The sequence below is a fragment of the Microtus ochrogaster genome, linkage group LG9 (assembly GCF_000317375.1).
Source record: "Microtus ochrogaster isolate Prairie Vole_2 linkage group LG9, MicOch1.0, whole genome shotgun sequence".
Taxonomy (NCBI): domain Eukaryota; kingdom Metazoa; phylum Chordata; class Mammalia; order Rodentia; family Cricetidae; genus Microtus; species Microtus ochrogaster.
Window position 1 is genome coordinate 9,936,079 of NC_022034.1, and position 7,901 is coordinate 9,943,979.

Below are 7,901 nucleotides of genomic sequence, written 5' to 3' on the forward strand. Positions count from 1 at the left end.
AAGGAAGGAAGGAAGGAAGGTGTGTTATGGCCCACAGGAGAAATATTAGTTTGTCTGTATTCACAAAAATTCAAAGTTAATCTGAAACACTGGGAAACCTGGATAAAGTGTTTAGTCTATACAAAGAGCTGGCTTTCTGAACATATGTGGAGAGCTCTTACAATTCCATGAGAACAGCTGCCCAAAAACAGGAGACAGGAAGGGCAGGGGCAACTGACTCAGCAGAAAGGAAAGTCCCTCCACCTCACTCACAACCAGAAGAATGTGAGCTGATGCGGCACTGGCATCCCTCTGGGTCATCAGAGGTCAAACTAGCTGGAACGCACTGTGCTGGGGAAGAAGACATGGGGACCCAGCAGCACCCATGCAGCTGTGAACCATTCACTGAAACCTCCATGACAGTCAGCCCCACCCTAGGAACAGCTGATACCTGTCTGCCTTTCACCCGGTCGCCACCTCTTGAAACTCAGATGTGTGAAATGTATGGTGAGGGCCAGTGTTAAAGCATCTTTTAATGCAACAAAGGATTAAAAGCAACCTAAATGCCCTTCAGTTGGGAATCCAGTTGAATAAATTATTATCTCCCATACAACGAAGTACTATATAGCCACTTTTTTAAAAGTGAGACAGCTTTATATCCACTGATAAGAAAAGATCTCAAAAAATAAGTTGTTATTGGGAAGAAAAAAACAAAACATAGAAAAGTATCCATTTTACAATTCGGGTAAATGCAACACAAATACATAGACATACAAATATAAAACCGTATTGAAAATAAAATGGCACGATTATAGAAATATTCAAGTAGTCTCCCTTCTCGGCAGTTTTTATTTCCATCCTTCAGTAACCCATGATCCCTCAACTTCCTTTGGAGTTTGGAAATATTAAATGGAAAAAATCCAGAAAGAAGAAATCCATATGTATATATTCTTTCATGTTGCACACTTCTCTCAGTGACTTGGTAAAATGTTGAATGTTTGTCCCCGTCATGCTCATGATGGGACTCTTTCCTTGGCCTGGAGTATCCACACTGTAAATGCCACCCACCCATCAGTCCCTGAGCAGACATCTCAGTTACCTGTTGGGCTGCCAGGGTCTCAGTGTGTTATTCCCAGATCGCAGGGTCCACCAAACCACCATGGAGTCTGCCCGTGTATGCAAAAGGCAAGATCAAGCTTGGATATTCCATCCATCCGACACAGCCATGAGGCTGGAGCACCATGAACCTAGTTGGGGTGGGGTTTTATCATAGTAGAGGTTGGGGTGAGGGGATTTCTAAGGTTTGTACCATTTCATTAAGACTCTCCTAGACAAGTGTCAGCCAATCAGGGGTCCTGAACCTTAGAAACCTTAGACCCCTGATTGGCTGACACTTGTCTAGGAGAGTCTTGATGAAATGGTACGGGTGTGTGCTGGGCTAAGGGACATCAGGTGATCCTATCTATAATGGTTAGAGTGTTAAGTGTTTCTCCTTGGATGGTCTGCTCCTGGGTGGTGTCTGTGTGGTCTCTACAGAGACTGGACGGCTGGGCTCTACAACTGTGCTTGTGTTCACACAACCTCTCTATCACTTGATTGTGACCCAGAGTATAGGAGCAGTGATGCTGACAGCTCAGACATTGTACCAAAGAGCAACTCTTATGCAAAGGGCTTTCTTTAGATATGAAGGGGAAAGTTGTCCACTTGATAAAGGTAGAGAAAATTCTGTAACACACCTAGTCCTAGGGCAGCATGCCGCTGAAGCGCAGGGGTCTGAGGCTTTTCCTGGAATTGCACAAGCCTCAACTGAGCTGGATGTCATATGCTGGCAGCCATGGGACACCGAGTGTTTTTTCTGGCCCCATGATGTTTTCTGAGGTGAGAAATGCCACATAAACTGAACTCCCAGGATCTGTGACAAAACCAGATATGGGAACCTGGGACAGGCATTTCTTCTTGTTGGTAATTTGTGGGAGCTGAATGGGGGCCTGCTCTTTGTTGGCTCTGCTGCTGTTACTATTGGTGTTGCTGCAGTCACTGCTACTGTTGCTGTTGCTGCAGTTGCTGTTCTTGTTGTAGCTGTCACTGTTACCACTGTAGTTGCTGTTGTCACTGTTGATGTTGATTCTGTTGCTATTCTTGTTGTTACTATTCTTGCTGCTGCTGTTACTGGTGATGCAGTTACTGTTCTTGCTGCTGCTGTTACTCTTCTTTTTGCTGTTGTCACTGTTACTGCTGCCATTGTTCTTGTTGCTACTGTCACTGTTGCTGTTGTGGCTGTTACTGTTGGCATTACTGTTGTCACTGTTGCTGTTAATATGGCTAATGTCATCATTACTGTTGATTCTGTTGCTGTTGCTGCAGTTACTGTTCTTGCTGCTGCAGTTGCTGTTGCTGCTCTCACTGTTGCTGCTGTTACTAGTAATGCAGTTATTGTTCTTGCTGCTGCTGTTCCTATTGCTGTTGCTACTGTCACTGTTGCTGCTGCTGCTGCTGTCACTGCTCTTGTTGATGCTATCATTGTTGGTGCTATTATTATTCTTGTTGCTGCTGGAACTGTTGCTGTTACTTCTGTTATTATTGTTACTGTTTCTGTTGCTGCTGTCACTGTTGGTGTTGCTCCTGTTACTGTTCTTGCTGCTGCTGTCACTCTTACTGCTGCTGTTGCTGCTGCCATTGTTGCTATTGATTCTGTAGCTGCTGCTACAGTTACTGTTCTTGCTGCTGCTGTCACTGTTTCTATTGCTGCTCTTACTGTTGCTTTTGCTGCTGTTTTTGTTGCAGAACTTACTGTTGTTGCTCCATGTACTCTTGGTACTGCTACTGTTGCTATTGCTACTGCTGCTGTTGCTGCTGTTACTGATCTTACTGCTGCTCTTTCTGTTGCTGCTGCACTTATTGTTTCTATTGCTTTTGTCACTGGTGATGCAGTTTTTGTTCTTGTTGCTGCTGTCACTGTTTCTATTGTTGCTGTTGTTGCTGTCACTGTAACTGTCACTGTTACTGTAGTTACTGCTCTTGCTACTACTGTCACAATTGCTGCTGTTGTCACTGTTTCTGTTGCTGCAGTTATTATCCTTATTGCTGCTGTTATGATTTTTGCTGCTGCCTTCACTGTTATTGGTGATGTTGTTACTGTTCCTGATGTTGTTGTCACTGTTGCTGTTGCTGCTGTCACTGTTGCTGTTCCTGCTGTCACCATAACTGTCACTGTTACTACTGTTACTATTCTTGTTGCTGCTGCCATTGTTGTTGTTGCTGTCACTGTTGCTGTAGTTACTAGTCTTGCTGTAGCTGTCACTGTTGCTGCTGTTACTGTTCTTGTTGCTCCTGTTATTGTTGCTGTTTTTGTTGAGGCTGTCATTGTTGCTACTGCTGCTGTTAGTATTCTTTTTGCTGCTGTCATTGTTGCTACTGCTGCTGTTACTGCTCTTGCTGCTTCTGTGACTGTTCCTGTTGCTTCTATTACTATTGTTTTTACTGTTGTCACTGTTGCTGTTGCTACTGTCATTGTTGCTATTGATTCTATTGCTGTTACTGCTGTTATTGTTCTTGTTGCTGCTGTCATTGTTGCTATTGCTGCTATTACTGTTGCTGTCACTACTGTCATTGTTGCTGTTGCTGCTGTTACTGTTCTTACTGTTCTTTCTATTTATGCACTTACTATTGTTGCAATTACTCTTGATGCTGCTACTATTGCTGTTGTTACTGTTCTTGCTGTTGCTGTTGTTGCTGCTACTGTTACTGTTGCTGTTGCTGCCTTTACTGTTGCTGCTGCTGCTGTTACTCTTCTTGTTGCTGTCACTGTTAGTTTTGCTGCTGTCACTGTTACTGCTGCTGTTGTTGATAGTGTTGATTCTGTTGCTGTTGTTGCAGTTACTATTCTTACTGATGCTGTCACTGTTGCTATTGCTGCTGTTGTTGTTGCAGAACTTACTGTTGTTGCTACATTTACTCTTGGTGTTGCTAATGTTACTGTTCTTACTGTTGCTGTTTCTGTTGTTGCTGCTGCAGTTACTGTTGCTTTTGCTGCTATCACTGTTGCTGCTGCTGGTGGTGATACAGTTAATGTTCTTGTTGCTGTTGTCACTATTACTGTTTTTACTGTTGCTGTTGCTCCAGTCACTATTGCTTCTGTCATTGTTCTTGCTCCTACTGTGACTGTTGCTGTGGCTTCTGTTACTATTGTTGTTGTTGTTGCTGCTGCTGTTACTGTTGGTTGTTCTTCTGTCACTGTTATTATTGCTGTTGCTGCTGTTACTGTTGCTGCTGCTGTTTCTGTTATTGTTGCTGCAGTTACTATTGCTCTTGCTGCTATTACTGTTACTGCTGTTGTTTCTGTTGTTGCTGCTGCAGTTACTGTTGCTGTTGCTGCTGTCAATGTTGCTGTTGTGGTTGTTACTGTTGGAATTACTGCTCTCACTGTTGCTGTTGTTATGGCTAATGTCATCATTGCTGTTGATTCTGTTGTTGCTGCTGCTGTTTCTGTTCTTGCTGCTGCTGTCACTGTTACTCAAGCCGCAGTTATTATTCTTAATGTTGCTGTTATTGTTCTTGCTGCTGCCTTCACTGTTGGTGTTGTTGCTATTGCTGTTATTGCTGCTGTCCCTGTCACTGTTGCTGCAGTTACTGTTCTTGCTGCTGTCATTGCTGCTGCTGGTGCTGCTGCTGTTACTGTTCTTGCTGCTACTGTCACAATTTCTACTCCTGCTGTCACTATAACTGTTTCTGTCCCTGTAGTTACTGTTCTTGTTGCTGAGGTCACTGTTGCTGCTGCCACTGTTACTGTTCTTGCTGCTGCTATCACTGTTGCTGTCACTGCAGTCACTGTTCTTCTTGCTGCAGTCACTGTTCTTGCTGCAGCTGTCACTGTTGCAGCTGCCATTGTAACTGTCACTGCAGTTACTATTCTTGTTGCTGTTGTCAGTTTTGCTGCTGCTGCAGTTACTGTTCTTGTTGCTGTCACTATGGCTGTTGTTGCAGTTCCTGATGCTGCTGTCACTATCACTGTTGCTGCAATCACTGTTGTTTTTGCTGCTGTCACTGTTGCTATTCCTGCTGTCACTGTCATTATTCCTGAAGTTACTGTTCTTGATGTAGCTGTCACTGTTGTTGCTGTTACTGTCCTTGCTGATGCTTTCGCTGATGCTATTGTTGCTGTTGATTCTATTGTTGATGCTGCTGTTACTGTTTTTGCCGATGCTGTTACTGTTGCTGTTGTCGCCGTCACTATAACTGCAGTTACTGTTCTTGCTGTTGCTGTCATTGTTGCTGTTGTCACTGTCACTGTTACTGTAGTTACTGTTCTTGTTGCTGTTGCTGCTGTTACTGTTCTTGCTGCTGCTATCATTGTTGCTGTTCCCACTGTCACTGTTACTGGAGTTACTCATCTTATTGTTGCTGTCACTGTTGCTGTTGCCACTGTCACAGTAACTGTCACTATTAATGCAGTTACTCGTCTTGCTGCTTCTATCACTGTTATTGTTGCTGCAGCTACTGTTCTTGCTGCTGCTATCACTGTTGCTATTACTGCTGTCACTGCTACTGCTGCTGCAGTTGTTATTTTTATTGGTGCCACTGTTACTGGCTCTGTTGCTGCTGTCACTGTTGCTGCAGTTACTGTTCTTGCTGCTGCTGTTACTGGTTCTGTTGCTGCTCTCACTGCTGCTATTAGGGCTGTTACTGTTGCTGTAGTAATTATTCTTGTTGCTGCTGTTACTGGTTCTGTTGCTGTTCTCACTGCTGCTGTTACTGCTGTTACTGTTGTTGCAATTATAGTTGACATTAATGTGTTTGTTGCTATTATTTTTCTTTTTGTTGTTATAGCTGCTCTTTACACTGCTCTTGTTGCTGCTGTCACTCACATTAATGCTGCTTCTACTGTTGCTGAAGTTGCTGTGACATTTTATGCAGTGGCTATTGTTTATGGTTTTCTTGCTGTTGCTGCTGTTATTGTTGCTGTGGCTGTCATCTCTTGTAGCACTGTTGTTGCCATCCTTGCTTCTTTTGCTGTGGTCATTCCTGTGGTCACTGGTACTGTTATTGTTGTCAATGCTGCTCCTAGTGTTCTTCATGCTACCATCAGTTCTGTTGCTCTTATTGTTGCTGTTGCTACTGTCCTTAGGGCTGTGATCATTGCTGTTGTTTTCTCTGGTGACACTGCCACTGGTGCTACTATTGATGGTGCTGCTGCTGTCACTGTTGTTATCACTATTATCATTGCTGCTGCTATTGATGATGCTGCAGTTGCTGTCTTTGCCATTTTTGCAACTCCTCCTGCTATTGTTTTTACTATTGCTGCTGCTGTTACCATCAGTGTTGGCACTGCTATCAATGCAGTTGTTGGTGTTACTGCTGTTGTGGTTACTGCTGTTATTGTTACTGCTATTGTCTATGCTGTTGCTGACACTGCTGCTCTCAATGCTGTTATTATTGCCACTGTTGACGTTGGTACTTCTCTCAATGTTGTGGTTGTTGATACTGCTGTTGACACTGTTGCTGTTGTTGATGCTGGTACTGTTGCTGACACTGCTTCTGCTATTTCTGCTGTTGCTGCTGTCACTGTTGCTGCTGTTACTGGTGATGCCGTTACTGTTCTTGCTGCTGCTGCTGTTTCTAATGCAGTTGCTGTTGCTACTCTCACTGTTGCTGCTGCTGCTGCTGCTGCTATCACTGCTCTTGTTGCTGCTGTCATTATTACTGCTGTTATTATTCTTGCTGCTGCTGCTGGAACTGTTGCTGTTACTTCTGTTACTGTTGCTGTTACTGTTTCTGTTGTTGTTGTCACTGTTGGTGTTGCTCCTGTTACTGTCGATTTTGCTGCTGTCACTGTTACTGCTGCTGTTGCTGCTGCCATTGTTGCTATTGATTCTGTCATTGCTGCTGCTCTTACTGTTGCTATTGCTGCTGTTGTTGTTGCAGAACTTACTGTTGCTGCTGCAGGTACTCTTGGTACTGCTACTGTTGCTATTGCTGCTGTTACTGTTATTACTGCTGCTGTTTCTGTTGCTGCTACAGTTACTGTTCCTGTTGCTTTTGTCACTGGTGATGCAGTTTCTGTTCTTGTTGTTGCTGTCACTGTTTCTATTGCTGCTCTCACTGCTGCTGTTGTTGCTGTCACTGTAATTGTCACTGTTACTGTAGTTACTGCTCTTGCTGCTGCCATCACTGTTGCCGCTTTTACTGGTATTACTGCTCTTTCTGTTTCTGCACTTACTGTTGTTGTTGCATTTACTCTTGGTGCTGCTACTGTTACTGTTGCTGCTGTTACTGTTCTTACTGATGCAGTTTCTGTTGTTGCTCCTACTGTTACTGTTGCTGTTGCTGCTTTCACTGTTGCTGCTGCTGTTACTGTTCTTGCTGTCACTGTTGGTTTTGCTGCTGTCACTGTCACTATTGCTGCTGTTGTTGCAGAACTTACTGTTGTTGCTACATTTGGTGTTGCTGATGTTACTGTTTTTACTGCTGCTGTTTCTACTATTGCTGCTGCAATTACTGTTGCTTTTGCTGTTATCACTGTTGCTGTTGCTGCTGGTGATGCAGTTAATATTTTTGTTGCTGCTGTCACTGTCGCCATTGCTGCTTTTACTGTTATTGCTGCTCTTTCTGTTTCTGCACTTACTATTGTTGCTGCAGTCACTATTGCTACTGTCATTGTCCTTGCTGCTACTGTGACTGTTGCTGTGGCTTCTGTTACTATTGCTGCTGCTACTGCTGCTGTTACTGTTAGTTGTGCTTCTGTCACTGTTACTATTGCTGTTGCTGCTGTTACTATTGCTGCTGTTACTATTGCTGCTGCTGTTTCTGTTGTTGCTGCTGCTGTCACTGTTGCTGCTGTTATTGGTGATGTAGTTACTGTTCTTGATGTTGTTGTTATTCTTCTTGTTGCTGCTGTCACTATTGCCACTACTATTGTTCTTGTT

At 43.7% G+C, this 7,901-nt stretch overlaps 1 protein-coding gene across 1 annotated transcript in view; it reads left to right on the forward strand.

Annotated features, from left to right (window-relative positions):
- The window catches only part of Slc22a2 (solute carrier family 22 member 2), a 41,356-nt gene that overhangs the window by 30,343 nt on the left and 3,112 nt on the right, over window positions 1–7,901 (forward strand). The gene's annotated exons all lie outside the window — the stretch shown is intronic.